Raw genomic sequence first — 21,776 nt, 5'->3', positions numbered from 1 at the left:
TAAAACAAGATGGATGAGGGACGTTCGATTGTAAATAACGTGATTTGAAATTTCATTTTTCTGACACAGTTTTGATTTCTCTATTTATCTATACAAAGTGACAATGTGTAAGTAGTTTGAAAACGTGTATTAAGAACCTGAAACATAGAACTATATGATTCGGAAATATTTGACAGTAGGATTCATGACGAGAAACGTCAAATGTCATTATTATGAAAGATTTCAAAGTTTTTTATGTGTCTATGCTGACTAAGATATTAAAAGCAGTTTAAAATTAAGGAAAAGACTTTGACATAAAACAAGATGGTTGAGGGACGTTCGATTGCAAATAACGTGATTTAGAATGTCATTTTTCTGACACAATTTTGATTTCTCTATTTATCTATACAAAGTGACAATGTGTAAGCAGTTTGAAAACGTTTATTAAGAGCCTGGGACATAGAACTATATGATTCGGAAATATTTGACAGTAGAATTCATGATGAGAAACGTCAAATGTCATTATTTTGAAAGATTTCAATGTTTTCTATGTGTCTATGCTGATTAAGATATTAAAAGCAGTTCAAAATTAATGAAAAGACTTTGACATAAAACAAGATGGTTGAGGGACGTTCGATTGTAAATAACGTGATTTAAAATGTCATTTTTCTGACACAGTTTTAATTTCTCTATTTATCTATACAAAGTGACAATGTGTAAGCAGTTTGAAAACGTTTATTAAGAGCCTGGGACATAGAACTATATGATTCGGAAATATTTGACAGTAGAATTCATGATGAGAAATGTCAAATGTCATTATTATGAAAGATTTCAATGTTTTCTATGTGTCTATGCTGAATAAGATATTAAAAGCAGTTCAAAATTAAGGAAAAGACTTTGACATAAAACAAGATGGTTGAGGGACGTTCGATTGTAAATAACGTGATTTAAAATGTCATTTTTCTGACACAGTTTTGATTTCTCTATTTATCTATACAAAGTGACAATGTGTAAGCAGTTTGAAAACGTGTATTAAGAACTTGAGACATAGAACTATATGATTCGGAAATATTTGACAGTAGGATTCATTAAGAGAAACGTCAAATGTCATTATTATGAAAGATTTCAAAGTTTTCTATGTGTCTATGCTGAATAAGATATTAAAAGCAGTTCAAAATTAAGGAAAAGACTTTGACATAAAACAAGATGGTTGATGGATTTTCGATTGTGAATAACGTTATTTAAAATGTCATTTTTCTGACACAGTTTTGATTTCTCTATTTATCTATACAAAGTGACAATGTGTAAGCAGTTTGAAAACGTGTATTAAGAACCTGAGACATAGAACTATATGTTTCGGAAATATTTGACAGTAGGATTCATTAAGAGAAACGTCAAATGTCATTATTATGAAAGATTTCAAAGTTTTCTATGTGTCTATGCTGAATAAGATATTAAAAGCAGTTCAAAATTAAGGAAAAGACTTTGACATAAAACAAGATGGTTGATGGATTTTCGATTGTGAATAACGTTATTTAAAATGTCATTTTTCTGACACAGTTTTGATTTCTCTATTTATCTATACAAAGTGACAATGTGTAAGCAGTTTGAAAACGTGTATTAAGAACCTGAGACATAGAACTATATGTTTCGGAAATATTTGACAGTAGGATTCATTAAGAGAAACGTCAAATGTCATTATTATGAAAGATTTCAAAGTTTTCTATGTGTCTATGCTGAATAAGATATTAAAAGCAGTTCAAAATTAAGGAAAAGACTTTGACATAAAACAAGATGGTTGAGGGACGTTCGATTGTAAATAACGTGATTTGAAATGAATTTAAGTTAGCGAAAAACTCAGCGCGGATCTAGCAGACAACACGTGAAGAAAACTGGTAAAATATAGAATCGAATAGAAAAGTTATGGGGTGGTGATTAAAAGGCTTCACAGGCTCAATTGAATCAAATTCCAATAATCCATCGTTTGATAAAGATGACAAAGTTTCTTCAAGATACAAAAAATTATCGACAAGCGCTGCAAATAACGAATTTAGTTCTTAAAAGATGTAAGGTTCAAACTTATCAAATTATTACTGATGAATGCATTTATTTTTAATGTACAAGATAAAAAAGATGTACCACAACGACTTATATGTAATTTTGACACATAAATAAATGTCAAATGGAAAAAATTCAGTCCTCAAAGGACCCGCAGCTTCTTTATATTTTTTAAGTATGACTTTACTAAATCGAAACTTTTTCCATACACCCTGTATTTACCCCATTAATACTATTAAAAAAACCTTTTGTTAAAAACATATATTCATAAATTTTCCCGTCATATATACCGCTTTGATCCTTAAAATAAATATAAAGAGAATCCTTGCAACAAAACACAAAAATTAAAGGGCACATACGGAATATATGCTAATTCAGTCGCTACCCTTCTAAAGCGCAATTGGTTTCTAGATTTCAACCCCTATTTAAATATCCGATCAATCATAGAGTAAAATCTACAATGAATATTCGTATGTGGGTATGAAAATTTGAATATGGCTCTCTCTCCCCCTTTCCGAAGATATAATTCTTCATTACAGTGAAAAAGGATTATAGAAAAATTGTTATTATCCTTGTTGCCATCGAATGTGAAGGGTGTTCGGCTTGGAATCAGAAAAATAAACTATATAATCACATTAAATGTAAAAACCCGAACTACAAAATATAGTTTGAGGAGTTGTAAACCTCCTTGGTACTTTCCGTTTCGTATTAGCCCTTTTTTCTAAGCTTTTCCTCACCCCAGGTCTTGTTAACCTCTTCTCAAATGTTCTTGAACCCATTTTCCTTTGACCAGCTTATTTTTGACTACAATCAACGAAAATATTGACACACAGCGTCCCAAAACTCTTTCCCTTCGATCAATTTTCCGATGATGGTGTCAGGGGCAAGTTGTTCGAGATGACCTCGTGGTTCGCGTCCATTTGCACACTCGAAGAAGGTATTTTCTTCCTCCGAACATGGCGTATATTGGTAATATTTTAACGTTCTTTAAAAAGCCATCCGTAGGTATCATATTTTATTGTTGCAAAGATCTCCACGCTTCTTATTAACCTGGTGGTCTTTTATCCTCTGGTTTTGTTGCTTTTTCAATTCTACCACCCACAGGAAGGTTTTTTTTGTATGAAACTTGGCACGATGATGGCTTCAAATAAGTTAATGAAGTCTTAATGGATACTAAACCTCCCCAAGTACCCAAAAACTACCCCTGGAGAGTTTTATAAGCGGAGGAGCTTCTCTGAAACTCACAGGGCACGAAACTCCCCAATTCACCCAAAACTACCCCTAAAGAGTGAATTATTTCGGGTATTTTTTCTGAAACTTGGCACACAAATAACCCACAAGTATCCGCAGTTACTGTGGATGGGGAGGAATTGATTTTATTGAATTTTCAGTTATTTTTCAATAAATTTGTTATAAAACGAGTCAAATATATTTTTCGAATAAGTTAAATTATTTATATTCTATGTAAGTACTTCTGTAATTAAATTCGTAATGAAATTGACGTAGTTGTTTATCAGGATGCACATGATATTCTTGCCAATTCAACAACTTCCGGTTCGTTGGCAAGTAGTGGCCAAGATCGGATGATCACCAGGCAATTTGTCCGGGGCTGGGGATCCAACAAAAAAAAACAAAACAAACACAATTAATCGATGATCAACGGACTCGTGCTACCGTCATATGTCGCACGATTATAGTCCAACGGGACCTAATCACCGTTACCTTTTGTAAACAAAGGTAGCGCGATTTCTCCTCGAGAAATAGGACCCAAAAATACTAAAAAAAAAATTAATTTCTTTACAACAAAATACCAAATTTGGTACACGGTGTGAGACTCTTGAAGGTATTAATTAATAATTGTTAATTGGAAGGCGATTGAATCAGTCTGAGAGGTTAATTAGGGGTAACCTAACCTTAAAGATTACTTTCATACTATGTAGAACATCCTGTATAATTTATATACTTTAAACTTCGTCAAATTATCTTCACATTTCGAGGATAGTACCTGGCCTTACCTAGAGAATGCGTTCTTTGGAAAATACCGTCAGTACTTTTATTATGGAAGACCTTAGTCCAAACTGAACTAGATTCTACACTGGATGAGTCTGCTCTTTCAATATTAACAGTAAAATATTAGATAGCAAAGTTTAGACGAGACCGTACGACCTGCGAAGACCAGCAGTCGACCAAAAAGAGACGACGACTCCAGAAATGTTGAAGAAAATCCACTAAGTGGTTCTGGATGATCGTCGATTGAAAGTCAGGGAGCTAGCAGACATGGTAAGCACTACAAAAAGTGTAGTACATCGCATATTAACTGAAAATTTAGTCTTGAAAAGCTGTGTACAAGATTGGTGCCGCGTTTGCTAACATTGGAACAAAACCAGCGTCGTGAAGATGTTTCCATCGAGTGTTTGACCGTTTCATAGCCATGGATGAAACGTGGATCCATTACTTCACACCCGAATCATAAGAAGAATGAAAATAATGGATTTTAAAAGGAAGAGCCAGCTCCAAAGAAGACAAATACTGTTTCATCTGCGGGCAAAGTCATAAAGTCGATTTTTTTGGGATGCGCGTCATATAATTTCCATTGATTATCTTGAAAAAGGAGAAACTATCAATAATGAATATTACGGGAACTTATTGCAACGTTTGAGCGATGATATCAAGCAAAAACTGCCGCATTTATCTAAGAAGAAAGACAATCCACCAGCTCAAACATCCGTTATTGAAATAACCAAAATTAAAGTTTGAATAGCTACCTCACGCACCCAATTAGCCAGATTTAGTCCCCTGAAACTATTTTCTGTTACCAGATTTGAAAAAATTGATCGATGATCAAATATTTTCCAGCAATGAAGAGGCGATTTCGGCAGTTAATGGTTGCTTCCACCTGAGCGCTTGGTTTAACGAAAAATCCTCACAAATCACTTGAAAACAGAAGCTCTTTATGTTAAAGGACACCAGTCACATAAGGGTTTATTATTGCAGATGCCATCTTGGTGTATCTTAACTTACTTGTACTGCAAAAGATCTGTACCTAGAGGAAACGACATTTTCCACGACCCCTTGATGTCCAAATGATTAACGTGTTTTGAATACGTTTACCAAAAATCATGGGGCAAATTTGAAGATGTAAATTAAGTGATTATCTTTGCTTTTATCGGCGGATATCGGCGCTGATGACGTAGCTATCTAATAAAGCGATGCATTTATTCGAAGTAATAATAAAATAACTATAAATGCTTGAGAAACCAAATAAATTGCAAAATTTGAGTTATAAAATGTTCCTTTCTATGAAATAATAAAATAATTGTCGTTTCCAAAGTCATTCGACGAAATTACCTGCTTCTTACGAGTCTTATTCTTCATTTTTAAGATCTCAAGATATGCAGGTTCCTCTGTATCAGTTCCTGGGAGGTGGACTGCCAACTGTCCATCCATCTCTTTGTTGGTCGTCCAGGTTCTCTTTTCCTTATTGGTTTCCCTTCAATTACGATGAGTGGCAGACTAATCTACTCCATTCTTCTCACTCTAAGAGTAATTTAATAATTCCATTCCATTGTCTTTATAAGGTATATCAGGTTAAGCTATTTCCTTCTGGAGAAGGGGCTTGTCTACTAATAAACTGTTCCTGCCTGATGATGGCGTTGAATTAATAAAAAAATATTGAAAAATAATCTTAATATTTACCTAATATTTACTATTATTCAATACCAATAATATAATTATAATTATGAACCAGGATTACTATTTCACGAAGTTTTTAAATTCACTGGAATTTCCTGGTTTACCATCTCAAAATTTGCAGTTGTCATCATGCTTTGTAATACTAAATAACCTCGACTGTCCTTAGGAACTAGACTGGCTGCGAATGACTTCATTAAGACAACAATCATAAAGGGAAAATACAAAGGAAATGATGTACGACTGGATTTTGCAATAACCGTAAATAAACCGCAAGGCTAGGCGTCGTAAGTTTGCGGAATTAATTTGAAACTTCTCTGTTTTGCGCATGGACAATTAAAAGTCGCGTATTCATGCGCCTGAAAACTGTCATCTTTGTCTGCCGTGTGAGAGTCATCATCCTGTGTAGCATTTAATAGCCTCGACTGTGCAATGGAACAAGACTGGATGTGAAAAAAGTGATGAATAACATAATTAATACGAAGGAAATGATGTTTTGATTCCGCGTATTTACCATTCGATTTTAAACGTTTACGATTTCCGGTACGTCTGGACTTTGCGATAACCATAAATAAACCGCAAGGCTAGTCGTTGTAACATTGCAGAATCAACTTGGAATATGCCTGTTTCAAAAGAAAGTAAAGCAATAGTTAGTCTTTATAGAATTAGAGACGTAATATTAAAAAAAAATGTAAGACCGCGCTACCTTTTTTTGAGCCTATTTTTTATCGCTTACGCAACTTTATAACCCAGTCGAATTGACGATCGTTTAGGTCGGTGTTAGGTAGTTACCTACCACGTCACATTACCGACGATGTCCAACGGTAGCGTTGACACAAATGTCTTATTTAACACCAAGTTAACTAGTCGACGAAGACGATGGCCACACCAGAAAAGGATGAGACTCGAAATGTAACAACAACGCCGCATTACCGGATTTAACGGTATGTTTTAACAGCGACTGAATTGATAGTGGTCGGACTATTAATGTTTTTATAGCTTTTATGAACAATGTTTCTTAATTTTTTTTAATTTGTTTATTTTCATTACGTTCACGTTTCACGTTGATAAGTTATACTTAGAAATTCATATTTTCGTGTGGAGTGTGCACATTATGTTTATTTACACCGAGAAAAAACATTTCAATGTTAACTGGAAACTGAACATCAGAACATCATCGGAACAAACCCCAGAGGCATTTCTGAGACTCCAAAAAGTGTTTTTCTGAGCCGGCTCTAATAAATTATGGAGAATTTTTTCGCAAGAATCCCTTGTCGTTGAATTGTGGCAAAATTGAAAACCAAAGTGTACTAACTCTAATATATTCCGAGCTTTCTAGTACTTTTATACAAAATTTTATATTGTAAAATATATTAGAGTTACTTTGGTATTTAATTTTGCTACAATCCCACATAGAAAACGCTTATATTTATTATTGTATCGAACATACCTCTCAAGCGATCGCTATATATGAATTTAGAGGATTTAGAAGTCTTTGTCAACTTAGCAGTAAAAGTGATGGGGTTGTTGTACTACCAAAAAAAAACCAGCAACTTTTGCACAGCACATAGATTAGCATCCAACTCAATAAGCTGTTCAACATTTACATATCGCTCTAAAGTATCGCAATTTTGGGATCTCTGATCACTATTTCGATGTCAATTTCACAAAAAACGATCCCCTCCATCCCCTAATAAAATTAGAGCGTCTCATGTCTTACTCTGGGTTATTTAGTCTAACAATTTTTACTCCAATTTTGGGGGTGAAATGCCTGTTTCGATTATGACACACCAAATCAAAACTTCATTTTCAATTTTGAACATTTCTTCCTTTCCCAAGGTTCACCACATTTCTGACTGATGGCCATGTAGGAAACTCGAAATCGGCGAGTCAACCATCGAGTTGACGTTTCTAATTTAGCTTCAGCTCATTCCACAAATCTAAAGATCGGATCGTTGCGGGACCGGAAAGTGTGACCCGGCCTCAAGACAACCGTTACAAAGATCAGTTGGTTCAGGAGTTGAATGAAGATGATTCTGATAGAAGACGATGGACAGAATGCAAATTTGCAGCTTTTTTTCTCTGATGAATCGACGTTTCTTTTAAACGGAACGTTTAACAAACAGATCTGTAGATATTCAAACAGAGAAAATCCTCATTGATTTTGCGAGGACCACACTCAAAATCACAATTTCTTGAGGACGCAGTTAATGGTGAGTTTTATCTAGTTTTTGTGATCATTTTCTGTAGGTGGATTTCGTTTTGTTTTCTTGAAAACTTAACCGTACAATGATGTGTGTAAATAACTGTTAATAGAAATTGAATATACAATAACCGAGTGAAGTGAGTCACGGCACTTTGCTTACAAAAGATCTTCGTACAAATAAATGCGCGTCGAAGCGTGTCGCAACGACTAATCTCGGCTTTTAGTATAAATAGAATTTAAGAGAAAAACGAATAAACGATAATTCGATGAATATACTAGGTGTTAAATACACTGTTAGTGTCAACGTTTCTTATTATAAACGATTCTATATAGTATTTTATTGAATAATCACTCTATACAGGATGTTTGTCCAATAAAAAGTTCTTTCAATTCTTGAGGTGATTTTATCTGCGTAGCATGAAATTTTTTTAGGTTAATTGCAGCAACTTCACCTTTATGGATAGAGTGTAGAATTTGTTACGAACGTCAAACGTCACCTGCCAACGGCAAACGGAAATAATCGACCTTAAAAACATCGAAATACATAATTTCCTGTCGGACATTCGCGGCAATGTCCTAGCGATAGAAACGTCAAATATCACGTCAAAATGAACAACAAATTTTTGAGGTTAACTGTAGCAACGTCGAGTTTATGAATAGCGTGTAGAATTTATTTTGGTCCACATCTTAAATTTAATATATCAAAAATATCATACAGGATGTTCTCTTAAAACCAAATAATTTCAACGTAATAATAACCAAAAATTCTGAGAAATATCCAAGTGCCGGTGATCGTGAAAAGGTGTAGGTACTATACGGCAGATAGGTAAAAAGCGGTCACGTATTATTGCAGCACGTGCTTCAAAGTGTGCTTAACTTGCGACGGAATGTTCGATTGTAGGTAGTAGGTAGAGGTATTTAAGTTTATTATTTGAGAATTTGAAAACAGAAATTACTGTCTATCAACTACTGTAAGAATCGACAAACAACACTTGAATTTATAATGTGAATACTACACTTAAATACGATAAATTTTTTATAGTTCAATGTACCGTATTTATAACAAGAATGTTAACTAAATATACGGGATGCTAAATTGAAAATTGGACAATGTTAATAGCTTTCTTGAAGAACTCAAATAATATTGGTCCTATTTTTTATTCTGGTTCTTGGAACTACCATTCGTAAACAGAACATTCTAAACATCGTTCAAAACTGTAAGACACGATTTCAATTGAAAAAGATATACGAGAAAGCTAGAATATAAGATTATTTTGATTTATAAATCTATTGGAATGCATACAACCATTCATAGTTGCTGTTTGTCGTCGCAGTTTGCAGATAAATCTGCCTTTCAAGAGAATAACAAAATTTTTAGGTTATCGGCAGCGACGTTTATGAATAGCGTGTAGAATTTGCTACGAACGTCAAACGTCAAAGTCACTCGCGTATGGCAAACGGAAGCTCAAGTTCATAAATAGGCCTTAGAAACATAGAAATACATAATTTCCTGTCGGCCGCGTTTTGCCTAATGGTCCCAATAAAAAAACTCTTCGTTATTTTTCATAATATCTTACATAAATACAAAATTATAAACAAAGACACAGAAATAACAAGACAAAAAGAATAATAAAATTTTTAGGTTAACGGCAGCAACGTTAAGAAACGTCAAACGGAAAGTCACGTTTATGAATCGGTCTCAATGCTAAATGTACAAAAGCAAAAAAAAAATTGTCATAAATATAAAAAAGACCTAAAATTAAAAAATTAATTTTTAGTCTACCAAATAATTTACAAAATATATACATTTAGATGTATCCGGTATGGTCTAGTGGCTAGGATACCTGGCTTTCACCCAGGAGGCTCGGGTTCGATTCCCGGTACCGGAAACCTTTTTTTTTAATTTATTTTGATAATAATAATTATTATTGATTAAATCAATTTTTGAAACTAGTATTTCACTCAACACTTTCTAAATAACAAAAAAAAACAGTTGAAAGCAAATATTTTGAAAATGCATGAGCGAGACCGGCGAGGCGATGAAGACAAACTCTTGAAGTTCTTTCAACCATGTAATTATGCCAAAACAAAATAAACATTCTAAAGATACGTTCCTTCAACATCATACTTCATTATCGCTAATACAGAGAAGTGTTCAGTATAATTTATTACATAAAATTTTGATTTGTTAATAGTTTGCTATTTAATCAATTTCCATCACTATTTTATCAACTTTATTGGCAGAATTCAATGAAAGATTAGATAAAAATCACTTTTCCTAAACGAAACTCCCACATATTACAGATATTGGAATAGAATTTATAAATGAAACGCTACGTTGCCAAGCTGCGCAACCAGTCACCAGTCTGGCTGAATAAAGCAGCTAGTAGATTTTGACCAAATTACTAAATTTTCGATTCCTGATGTCTCTTGATGTCACTTGATGTTTCTTGATGTCTCCTGATGTCTCCTGATATCTCCTGATACCTCCTGATATCACCTGAAATCTCCTCATATCTCCTGATGTCTCCTGATGTCTCCTTATGTCTCCTTATGTCTCCTTATGTCTGCTGATGTCTCCTGATGTCTCCTGATGTCTCCTGATGTCTCCTGATATCATTTGACGTCTCCTGATATCACCTGAAAACTCATATCATCCGATGTCTCCTGATATCTCCTGATGTCTCCTGATGTCTCCCGATGTCTCCCGATGTCTCCCGATGTCTCCCGATGTCTCCTGATGTCTCCTGATATCTCCTGATATCTCCCGATGTCTCCTGATGTCTCCTGATGCCTCCTGATGTCTCCTGATATCACTTGATGTCTCCTGATATCACCTGAAATCTCCTCATATCATCCGATGTCTCCTGATATCTCCTGATGTCTCCCGATGTCTCCTGATGTCTTCTGATATCTCCTGATGTCTCCAGATGCCTCCTGATATTTCCTCATGTCTCCTGATGAATAAAGCAACCATTAGAGCAGCCTGAAAGAAAAAGAAGACGAAAAAGGAGGACAATACGTAGCTCGGTTCAGTTTAGACGAGAATATTTCAATATGGTAGTCAAGATGAGAGATGAATATTTGCTTATTGATGATGATAATAATATTTTTTTTAAATACTTCCGCATGTTGAAACCATGTTTTTCAAAGCTTTTAGACCTTATTAGATATGACATAAATCTGCGTTACCAAAAAAAAGTTTGTAATTACTTTAAGGTAAGTAAGCACTCAAGTTAAAGATTCACGAATGCAAAACTGAACAGCCAGTTGATGCGGTTTCTGGACAACCAATCAGCTGCTAAAACGTGGCAGCGCGATTAGTTGTCTACGTGTAATAAGCTCCATATGAACCGAAGCTCGGTTTAGCTGCCTCGTCTAATAAGGTACCAAAATCGTTTACATCCTACGAAAGTTTTAGTTTGGGCGGAAATATTATTAAAGGGTAAAACTGTTTTCAAAATGCATGCGGCAATTCAACTCTCTTTATAGAATATGTGAATACGCTACGAGTTTTGAACATTACTTTAATAGAACGTAGATGCAGCTAGATGGCGTGACATGAACTATAACGCCCATGTGTCAAATATCACGTCAAAAAGAAAAACAAAATTTTTAGGTTAACTGCAGCAACTTCACGTTTATGGATAGAGTGTAGAATTGGTTACAAACGTCAAAAGTCACCCTCCAACGGCGAACGGAAAGTTAAGTTTATGAATCGGCATTAAAAACATCGAAATACGCCCATGTGTAAGAGAAAGAGCTCTGTGTCCTTTTCTATTCTTCCATTTCGAGGAATTGATGGCGCCCGCGCTTTCGTCCTCCACTCCACGAGGATGATTTCGAATTTTGCGAATTCCATTTTGGGGTCGGATGAAACGACCTTCAAGCTGAACAGGGTCAAACGGTCAAACGACCAGAATCCTCACGTCTTTATTGAAGAAGAATTAAACCTGCCTCGGGGGTTTGTTTGGTAGGTATCCGTGCAGAAGGTCTCGTGAGTTTTTTGGATTACGTAACCTGCAAAAGTTATCTGGAAATGATAGAAGATTTACGTGACCAAATGGACAACGATCCAAAACTAACGAACATCTCATTTAACTTCTGTTGTTCTACATGTTCTAACCGTCTTCTATGCTTCAATTATATAGGTTATAAAATTCTGTCACTTTTCTGTACTCTCCATTTTCTTTAATTCCACTGTAGATATTACTGACCATTGAACCTATCTGGGGTATGTCACGTGGTTCCGCACTTTGTTGAGGGTCACGTGACGGACCAAAGGACAATGGATAACGATCCAACACTCCTTCATTTCATGAAGGATGGAGATTTGCCGCGGGAGGATCTCAATGTTCATGTTGGAAATAGATAGGCAGACAAGTATCCTGAAGTAGCCCCGGCGGTAATGAGACTTGACACTTAGCGATTTCCTTCTGTGGGGCCTTTTAAGAACTGCAATTGAAGAAGAATTTATAAGTCTTCGTGAACAGCTCCGTTGGATCTACCTTTTCATTGATAAAGATGGCCTTTTTGGTATCCCTTTTTTTAAATATATTTCCTGAGATATGACCGATGGTCGTTCTTAGTTTCGTACCCAGTACAAATTTTCGATACCCGTCTGAAGATTTGGATAAAATTAGCCTACCGATTATGTCATATCGTTTATGGTAAGTTATGTTCCTGGTTTCGATCCTGTATTCCGGTCTGTATCGCTTGCTATGCTATGTATCAACATTACCATACATCATTACTATTATTACTTAGCTGATGACCGAGACTGTACTATCTCTGTGAGCGAGTTAACAAACGAGAGATCGAAATGGACGAGAGTGGGTTGACAATGTATGGATTGTGTACGACCGCATAGACACACCTTTCGCGCAGGTGACAATTCACTTTATGAATATATATATCTAAAAATCTATCAGAACGTTTTCTATATAAACACTGTTCATAATTTCACTTCGAATGAGAGGTATACAGTGCGCGCTTAAAGTACGCAAAACTAGATATACATACAATATTGGTTTATATTCGAAAATATTTTGACATCTATAAATTGTTTAGAGATTAACGAAGCTGCTAACAAGTAGCACTATCTAATTGTTTCCCTAGAATTCCGCAAGTTTTCGGAGCCGTTCCCACTAGCACTCATATCTCCTGATACCTCCTGATATCTCCTGATACCTCCTGGTGTCTCTCGATGTCTCCTGATATCTCCTGATGTCTCCTGATATCTCATTATGACTCCTGATGACTCCCGATGTCTCCTGATATCTTCTGAAGCTTCCTGATGACTCCTGATCTCTTCTTTCCAACGGCGTTGCTTCTGCGCCAAGATTACGTGCTTTACTTTTTAAAATAAGAGATTAGCGCTATCTAATTCTTTTCCTGACACTACGCATTTTCTTTTTCCAAGTTTTCGGAGCCCTGTTTCCACTATCACTCATGTCTCCTAATATTTCCTCATGTCTTTTGATACCTACTGATATCTCCTGATATCTCCTGATACCTCCTGGTGTCTCCTGATGTCTCCTGATGTCTGCTGATGTCTCCTGATGTCTCCTGATATCTCCCGATGTCTCCTGATGTCTCCTGATATCTCTCGATGTCTCCTGATGTCTCCTGATGCCTCATGATATCTCTGGATGTCTCCTGATGTCTCCTGATGTCTCCTGTTATCTTCTTTCCAACGGCGTTGCTTCTGCGCCAAGATTACGTGCTTTACTTTTTAAAATAAGAGCTTAGCACTATCTAATTCTTTTCCTGACACTACGCATTTTCCTTTTCCAAGTTTTCGGAGCCCTGTTTTCCTTAGCAGAGTTCTAGTCGTCGTTTTTTGAATCTTCAAAGGCAATCTTATATTTGGAATGCAAATATTCATCTCTTAGCATTTCATCTATATTAGGGTTGCTGGGGGTACGTTGCTGTTGGGGTAAGAAGATACACGCTTCTTTTGCCGGGGTTTTAAAACTCTTTCTTGAAAACATAATCAGACTCATTTGTTTTTTTTATGATAACGCGCAGTACATTCAGCCAAGTGTCAAGCTGTTAGGTTGTGTGCGTGCGTCTCGATTTCAACCAAATTACGATACTTTCTGTTCCTGATATCTCCTGATATTTCCTAATGTCTCTTGATATCTCCTGATGTCTCCCAATGTCTCCTAATGTCTCTTGATGTTTCTTGATGTCTCCTGATGTCTCTTGATATCTCCTGATTTCACCTGAAATCTCCTCATATCTCCTAATGTCTCCTGATGTCTTCTGATGTCTCTTGATGTCTCCTGATGTCTCCTGATATCTCCTGATTTCACCTGAAATCTCCTCATATCTCCTAATGTCTCCCGATGTCTTCTGATGTCTCCTGATATCTCCTGATGTCTTCTGATGCCTCCTGATGTCTCCTGATGTCTCCTAATGTCTCCTAATGTCTCCTAATGTCTCCTAATGTCTCTTGATGTCTCTTGATGTCTCCTGATGTCTCCTGATATCTCCTGATTTCACCTGAAATCTCCTCATATCTCCTAATGTCTCCCGATGTCTTCTGATGTCTCTTGATGTCTCCTGATGTCTTCTGATGCCTCCTGATGTCTCCTGATGTCTCCTAATGTCTCCTAATGTCTCCTAATGTCTCTTGATGTCTCTTGATGTCTCCTGATGTCTCCTGATATCTCCTGATTTCACCTGAAATCTCCTCATATCTCCTAATGTCTCCTGATGTCTTCTGATGCCTCCTGATGTCTTCTGATGTCTCTTGATGTCTCCTGATGTCTCCTGATATCTCCTGATGTCTCCTGATGTCTCCTGATGTCTCCTGGTATCTCCTGATGTCTCCTGATGTCTCCTGATGTCTCCTGATGTTTCCCGATGTCTCCTGATTTTCTCAAAATCATTAATGGTGACTGAATTTTGACTGGGTTGTCAAAAGTTCAGAAATTTATGGAATGATTCAAGAAATTGGTAATAGATTTATATCTGAGTATGAATAATGATTCGCTTTGTATAAAATAGTGACTTTGGTCATCTAACAACTTGAGATTTACCTCGTTTTGTTTTCAATCCGGACCGTTCCTTTCGATTTCTCGTAATCTAGCGAGATTGTTGCAATGCCAAGTTTGTAGTAGATTACAACTTATTGGCTTGTAAATTGCTTTTATTGAAGGAAACTGGTACTTGTAAGTAGGTACTGCCAATCGTAGGTATATTCAATTTCTAGCGTACGGAGTAATAGGATTTTATTAAAATATGTCTTTCGTAATGATATTTACAACAATTCGCGTTATGTATATGTAAATTGATATCATTAGATTTAAAACACCCACTTTTATAAATGAAACGAACATCAAGAGGTACTAAAGAGTAAAAAAATTGTAAGACACGCATTTAGAAAGAATCAATTCCAAATCTAACATCAAACGACGTTTGTTCGAGGGTTGTTTTGAGATATGTCGCTAAATCCATCAAAAGATGTTTGGTGTGACAGAAGACGAATCATTCTCCATCAGGACAATGCAAGATGTGAGTTCTTACACATCAGCTCAAATAAAAACGTTTTTGAACGTTCAAAACATCGAATTAATGGCTGATTCGCCGTACAGTCCTCATTTGGCATCCAATAAGTTCTTCCGATTCCCGCATATCGAAAATCCACGTTTTTCTACACCTTAAGAAGCATTCAAAACTATATACAATAATGAATATTTTATTTTTCTATTTGGAAACTTAATAGTTTCAAAAAAACTATCCCACTTGACGTAAACAAAGTTATTTTTGAATGTACCTTGTATAAACAATCAAAATTTTGAACGAATATATTCCAATCGACTTAAAAATGATTATTTTTCGAGTTATCTCGTTTGAAAGGTCGAATGATGATTTCACTACAAGTATTTTGCCATATACAGATAGTTTTAACTCGTCGTGGGACACCCTGTATAAATATAATTATAAGCAGAGATTCCGCGTTTTTCTTTAAAACAATTATCTATTACTTCATTTGAAGATTAACCCCAAACAAGATTTATTATCAACCCGCATGAAAACCGTCTGAATGTTAATAAGACTATATATCAAAAGGTTAGTTTTTTTTTCATGGTAAAATGTATCCATCCTTATCTAAAATACCATAAAAATCGGCAGAAATACGTTTTCGAGAGCCATGTTTGTACATAACTAATAAAACTCGGAAAGTGATTTACCGCCTTTTCGACATTTATTGTCAAGTTTAAAAGTTTTATTTGCAGTTATTCCACAAAGCACTGAATTAATGCGTAAAAAAATTAATTTTTGCGGTGTACCAAATTATTACGAGGACACAACAAAAATTCTCAGTATTTCAATATATAACTTACCTAAATATTTCATAAAATACTCTAGTACGAGGAAATCTAGCTAAACATTATTAATTTTTAGTAAATTTCAATTCAAAATCTATTAGAAAAAAATACGGAGCGTATGATTTGATTTATATGTTTCAAGAAGTAAAAGACACCGTTCAAATTAAAAATAACAAAGGATTCTTGAAAAACATGTCTTCATCTGTTGGTTTTTTCTACTTCCTCATCTATATCTTTTTGCTGTTTCTGTTATTTCTCTTGTTCATGTCTCCTGATGTCTCCTGATGTCTCCTGATGTCTCTTGATGTCTCCTGATGTCTCCTGATGTCTCCTTATGTCTCCTGATATCTCTTGATGTCTCCTGATATATCCTGTGGTCTCCTAATATCTCTTGATGTCTCCTGATGTCTCCTGATATCTCTTGATGTCTCCTGATGTCTCCTGATATCTCCTGATATCTTCTGATATCTCCTGATGTCTCCTAATGTCTCCTGATATCTCCTGATATCTCCTGATATCTCCTGACATCTCCTGTTGTCTCCTGATGTCGTCTGATGTCTCAAAATCATTAATGGTGACTTGAATTTATATTAAAAAATTTGCCATACGGCAGGTAGTTACAAGTTTACTATTTCATCCAATTTTTTGTTGGTTTCTTTTCATTTATCTTCATGTTCTGTGATCTATTCTTGTTTGTTTGCCTCTCCAAGTGTAGCGGTTGGAGTAACACCTATTCCAATAAGTTGTTTATCAGGATTTGATTCTTAGTTCTCTCATTTTGGAACTTCACTGTATAATAGGATTTTCTGTATTTTCTAAAGATGGATCTCATATTCTCTTTGCACAATAGGTACTACGAACCATCGTTAAAATGTTAAATATCCATAAATTTTCAGTACCCACTTTTTGTATATTGAGTCCGCCATCGTAAAAAATATTTTTTTTACCTTGGTAAATAAGTATCGTAAATCATTAATTCAATTTAAAATGGAACATCCAAATTATCATAGGGTTTGAAATTCAATAAAATTTTTTTGTTTCGTATCTTTAGCACCAATGAACTTGAATGTGGTTATGAAAATTTGGAGGGAAATATCCACCCCGTTTGGATTAGAAACACCGCCACGAAATTTTTAAATAAGGGTGTAGTATGGCACCTTGTTGGAAAGGGATTTTTAATCTCCATTCAGCAATATGGAATTTGTTAAATTTGGTCTTTATAATGTAGGCAATAAGAAGTTGATCAAAAAATCTGGATAAACCTCATCATTAACTGATTTTGAGTGTGATCCTCACAAATTCAATGAGGATTTTTTCTATTCAAACTGCAAATCGTCCAGTTCATCGTCGATTCACAGAATTCTTGTCTTCTATCAGGATCAGGATATCAGAACAGAACTTTTTCTCAAAATAGATGATTCGCTTACATCATTTTTGGCGGCAAATTCTCGAGTTGTCTTAAGGTAGTTACACACGAGAATCCGAAAAGGACGCAACCCTCAATACTCAAACCAACAACGCGGGGATGATATTTGGGAAGATATATAAAGGAGGATGAACCATCCCAGTAAGTAGCTTCATCTTTCAGTATTCAAAGCGTCGTAGAAAGAAAATATCTGGGAATATTTTACCAATATGACAAGATCCGTGTTTAGCGATTGAAGACCAGATAAGGATCAAAGCACAGCTTTTTCAAATGGTCCACAGCGTGGAGATGCGACTGGTTAAATAGTGGCAAAAGCGGCCAAAATTTTTACTAGGCGCTACCTAAATCCAAAAAAAAATCGACGACATAACTAATTTTGGCTCTAATTGGGCTCTATCCACTGTATTAATAAAAATGAATATCTTTACATATCTGGAGTCGATAATAAGAAACATGGAGGGATACCTAGACGAAGAAGATTCCCAGAATCGCGAAAAAACCTAAGACCACCAGATTATCATGATTGTGCATGAAGAAATTGTTGTTATTTAACAATATTTACAGGCTTTTAGTGATACAGCTACATCCAAACAAGTCGATCGTCAATCATAGATCAAACCCCATCACGTAACACCCCAAGCTGAATCGAGACATATATCAAGAAATGTAACTGAGACTGCAGAAAAATTTTATGTACATCATTGAGGATTTTCAGAAATTAGTTTTACCCATTTGGACCATCGTTTGATGATTCGGCTTGTCGCATAATTCTCCAACAGATCTTCCAGGTAAACTGCTGGAACCGGCGGCATTTAGTCCCTTTCACTAACTAGAATCGGCAAGGAAGAAATTTCTGGGTGAATAAGGACCTCATTGCTGATCTGCGTCAACCTCGCCAAGTTGTGGTATAACCTGAAAAGGTTGTGGATGATATTTCGAAGGACTTTTGAAATGTATTTTGTCGGATATGTCCTTCGAATGTTTTGTATATTATATAAACAAATCGATGTTATTTCGATCGTTTCCTTTCTCATTTTGGAAATAAGCGTATTTTTTTTCCAAACACGTCCATCGATAACGATTTATATTTTTATTATAAATATTTAAACATCGATTGTAGGCATGGTCTGTTTACGATTTAACTTCCAAGTACTATTCCATAAAAGTTTTGTCGTTTGTTGTGGATATATAGATTTATGATGCGTAATATTTCGATTAATTACGACGAACGATGAGAATGCATTGTGCATCTTGAAAAAAAATCATTTTTTTTATTACGTAAGACTTCCTGTATGTACAATCATTTCTTGATTATAGAATAGAATACAAAGTAGTGGATAAAATATCGACATCTGAGACGTAACCGATCTGAAATAATCATCTCCCTAGCAGAGCTCTTTACCTGGAAAAATCTGACTATTTTCGTAAACGATTCATACTAATTGACATACATTTTGCCAATCCATCGAAAAACACGAAAAAAATAGGAATGAAAATAGAAAAAGGTGACAGGAAACATTCCCACATGTGGTTTACCAATTTAGACGAGCGGTAAAAAATCGTCCGGTAAAAATCGGCGCGTGTGTGATTAACCTTAGATGTTTTATAAAAACCGTCATAATACTACGTATAATCTTGGCTATCTCATATTTCTATGAATTTACATCGATTTTAATAGGGAATACCTTATGTACCCTACGCCGATGTGTGCTTTTGCACTAGGGGTGAGTTACACCCCAACTAGAGAGTGAATATGTTTATGTTAAAAGTAATCGCGGAAATTGATAGAGATTCGAATTTAAAAAAAAATGTTCTTAGTATTTTTTTCGAAAATTTAATAGTTTTTGAGTTATGCGCGATTGAAAATTTTGATTTTCCTTTAAAAAAAACACATTTTCAATCGATTTTTCATGAATAACTGTAAAACTTTTAAAACAACTGAGATATGACCTTACAAATCGAACCATAACGTATGACTGATATCATTTTCGAACCTTTCACACGTTGCCCTTCAAAAAATAGAGGGCTCAAGAAATTTGAAAGGTTTATAAACATATTGGTTATAAAATTCCCTATCAATCTACGTTTTAAGCGACTGATTTGCTTAAAAATTAACCAAAAAACTAGAAATAAAAATTTTTTCTATTGTTTTGTCATAAGGGATGATTTATAGGGGTTAAAAATTATAAATACAAAATATACAAGTCGAAAAAGATGAAAAAATGTTAATTCAAAATAAATAAATAATCGAAGAGAATAAATACGTCTATAAATATTTTTTTCTAATTTTTTTGGAAATAGGGGTGATTTATAGGGGTTGAAAATCATAAATTCAAAATATACACGTCGAAAGAAAAGACAAAATGACAATTTAAAGTAAATAAATAATCAAAATCAATAAATATATCTATAAATATATTTTTTCAATTTTTTCTGAAATAGGGGATGATTTATAGGGGTTGAAAATAATAAATACAAAAACTAAAAGATGAAAATGATAAAAATATATCCATTTAAAATAAGTAAATAATCAAAAATCAAAATACGTCTATAAATATTTTTTTCCAGTTTTTTCTGAAATAGGGGATGATTTATAGTGGTTGAAAATCATAAATACAAAATTTACAAGTCGAAAAAGATGATAAAATGACCATTTAAAATGAATACATAATTAAAAAGAATAAATACGTTTAAAAATACGTTTTTTCAATTTTTTTCGAATTAAAGAACGATTTATAAGGGTTGAAAATTTGGGATGCAAAATATTTGAGTTAAATACAAACAAAAAGAGTTCATTAAATATAAGTAAGAAGTAGTAATTGAATAAGTGATTAAATGATATTTTTTTAATTTTATGTAAACCGGGGGTGCTTTCTAAGGGATGAAATACATCAAGCAGGGTAGGACAATTATAAATACCGTATTAAAGGATTGAACAACTTTTATTCGGACCTTGAAAGTATTTTTTTACTCATTAAATGTTTTTATTTATAATTTTATTGTTTTTTTGCAATAAGGGGTAGTTTTCGATCGAAACGGGTAAATGGAAACGGGAGGTTTTACCTCATTTCCACCTTAGTAGCATGGGCTAGAGATAGAATATTAGTAATTGTTATAAAAATTGCTTATACGTAATTAAACTTAAACTATTACAAATGAAAAATTTTGTTTAATATAATTTTGTTCGATTTATCGAATTTGTCATTTTCCAAAATCGGTTTTAATTTATATTCTTTGGAATGCAATTTGTTGACTATGAACAAAAACGTCCGTAAAATACGACCCATCACAGTATTTCACCAACGAAGAAATTAAACAATGCCAACGAACGAAACCAGCCGAAGAAAATTAGTATTTTTTTGGCATTTTTCGCCTTGGGTACAAATTAAAAATTAATAAACCCATATAAATTCAGCTATTGTGCCCTAAAAGCGGACTCATTTAAAAATGTAATTAAAACAGCTTTAAAATTCGTCTACGTTGTGTTTTTGTTCATTTTTCAAATTCCTCGAAGAGGCTTTATGATTTATTTTGTCTGCGATTTTCTGTTGTTTTTTGAATTTCTAAACTTGTTCGTAATAAAAATGTCGGGCCATAAAATCTGCTGAAACCAATAACCCTTCTTCGTTTTCGTCGGGTTGGAAAAAGAAAGAGATATGGACGTTCGCAGAAATTTTGTTGTTGTTTTTTTTACTCTATATGGGCCGAAAATCCAATTAGTCCAGTCAAATTCGCTCGGAGAACGATAATTTTCGAAGAAAATTGATGTGGATGATCACTGTCAAAATCTACGAAACTAAAAGATATTTAGTGATTTCTATCAAAATCCGAAGGGTTTTCTTGGGATTATTCGAGGAAAACTGTAATTGATTGATGACATCTGGTATCTACTGTTTACCAAATCCTTTTGAACTCGTTTTTCAGTAGTACTGGATGCATTTCCTCTTTATTGTATTTGGAAAGCTCAGTTTTTATGGAAATTCGAAAATTGAGACGTGGAAATCCAAGGGTTTTCTTGGGATTATTCGAGGAAAACTGTAATTGATTGATGACATCTGGTATCTACTGTTTACCAAAT

General features: G+C 34.6%; 1 non-coding gene across 1 annotated transcript; it reads left to right on the top strand.

Annotated features, from left to right (window-relative positions):
* Window positions 1–9,750: 9,750 nt before the first annotated feature.
* Trnae-uuc (transfer RNA glutamic acid (anticodon UUC)) lies at window positions 9,751–9,822 on the top strand. The gene has a single exon. It is a non-coding gene; the product is annotated as a tRNA-Glu (tRNA).
* Window positions 9,823–21,776: the final 11,954 nt, after the last annotated feature.

Source organism: Diorhabda carinulata, chromosome 11 (genome assembly GCF_026250575.1).
Source record: "Diorhabda carinulata isolate Delta chromosome 11, icDioCari1.1, whole genome shotgun sequence".
Taxonomy (NCBI): domain Eukaryota; kingdom Metazoa; phylum Arthropoda; class Insecta; order Coleoptera; family Chrysomelidae; genus Diorhabda; species Diorhabda carinulata.
The sequence above is the reverse complement of the archived record's forward strand: the minus strand, read 5'-3'. Positions and strand labels throughout refer to the sequence as shown.